This window comes from Penaeus japonicus, unplaced genomic scaffold, assembly GCF_977035675.1.
Source record: "Penaeus japonicus unplaced genomic scaffold, GWHDUDI00000001_assembly GWHDUDI00000007, whole genome shotgun sequence".
Classification (NCBI taxonomy): Eukaryota; Metazoa; Arthropoda; class Malacostraca; order Decapoda; family Penaeidae; genus Penaeus; species Penaeus japonicus.
This window is the reverse complement of record NW_028234409.1, coordinates 16,146,849-16,148,483: the sequence shown is the minus strand read 5'-3', so window position 1 is coordinate 16,148,483 and position 1,635 is coordinate 16,146,849. Positions and strand designations below refer to the sequence as shown.

The following is a 1,635-nucleotide window of genomic DNA, read 5'->3' as shown; positions in this document are numbered from 1 at the left end:
AGAAAGCAATAAAAGATAAAGTAAAAATAAGTGCAATCCTTTTTCTCACTCTATCCCCCCTCATTTCATCACTCCTTCTCTCTCTCTCTCTCTCTCTCTCTCTCTCTCTTTCTCTCTATTTTTTTCTCTCTCATAAACTGAACTTTGGCATCCAACCCTTTTCAGTAATAATTTGGGTGATAACACGGTTACCTAAATATATTTTCACGCTTGCAAGTTTTCAGTTTATGGTGAAAGTAAGACTTTTTCTGCATCTTAGGTATTATCTTCTACATAGATTTTGTAAATCTAAGTTCTTTATAATAGAGAGATACTTCTAATTTTTATTTGTTTCAATGAAATTTACTCAGACTTTAACTGACAAGGAAAGATCTCTCGTTGCTGTGTGTACTGTATAAATCTTTGCCATACTACTTGTCAGAATATATCAAACGATATTTTAAATCAAACGCACTTGATTAGAACATAGACCATTGGCTAAGAAATGAGTGTGGAACAAGTAAGCATTCTTGCTGAACCCTACTCATGTGTATTCACATTCTACTCAGCGTGAAGAAGTGAAAGGTAGACATGAGCTTGTGTAATACTGAATAGTCAGTTACAAACCATATTATTCAGTGCAAGATGCCTTAAGCTTGGTTTTGCGTACAACCACTTTTTATAATGCCTGTTTAATTCTCAACCTCTTACCTGACGTACACGACTATGATGCTCCGTACTCCATTGGTTGTAATGCATCAAATATCAGTATCATATCTATTTGTATTCGAAATAACTATACGGACTTGTGAGTCAAAGGAAATATATATTTTTAAACCTTAGTTTTAGCGTTGACTTTTGCGAATCATTAGAAATAAACTATGGGAAGAATGTTCACCATATAACTTCAAATGCAGTCCAATAAAGCTCATACTCTTAGGAGGTAACACAGTTTATTTATTCAGTGATATTCATAAACCTGATATTCATAAACTTAATACGCATTCCATAACTTTTCAATGCTTCCTCATCCCGCAAACTTAACTAAAGACAGTCACAATATGATAATTGGAAACCCAGTAGACTAAAACTATGAACAATTTATGAGTTCGTTACATCCTGGACCTAGAGTGTAGATTCTCTCTAACCAGTTCACGACTCGTTCTCGAAACATCCCTATGATCACTTGAACCTTTTCGCCCAGACCCAAAGCGATCGTTCGCTTGGTTTCGCCATACAACACTCGGTGCGCCTTACCATGTGAGCGCAGGACACGTCTATCTTTATTGGTTTCAAAAGCTATTTACAAAGAAGCTCTAATACAATATGTGTTTGTAACACATGAAGCCCTTTCCTTGTCGAAAAACGTAAAAAAAAAAAACATTACTGTTTATAGATTCTGATGTCTATAGTATGCTCCTAGCCATTTGCACGCCTTGGTCGCCCCGTAATAGCCGTACTGTTTTAGTATATCCGGAGACTCAAGTGCATGCAACCTCCACCATCATGTTGTTCTCCACCCAAGACCAAAGGGCGTCCCCGCTCCTAGGGGGCGTGAGTAATTTCCAAGAGGGAGGGGGGGGGGATCCTGGGGGGACAAGGGAAATTCTCTGATTATTTGAAATTCTCCGAACAAGTGGGTCGCGCAAGTCTATA

At 37.7% G+C, this 1,635-nt stretch overlaps 1 protein-coding gene across 1 annotated transcript in view; it reads right to left on the bottom strand.

The window, feature by feature from the left end:
* Oat (Ornithine aminotransferase precursor) overlaps positions 1-1,355 on the bottom strand; it is a 12,957-nt gene extending 11,602 nt beyond the window's left edge. Inside the window, exon 1 of the mRNA XM_043021865.2 lies at positions 1-1,355. This exon is cut by the window's left edge and continues 1,125 nt beyond it. The gene's annotated coding sequence lies outside the window, so the exon portion shown is untranslated.
* Between the last annotated feature and the right edge of the window lie 280 nt (positions 1,356-1,635).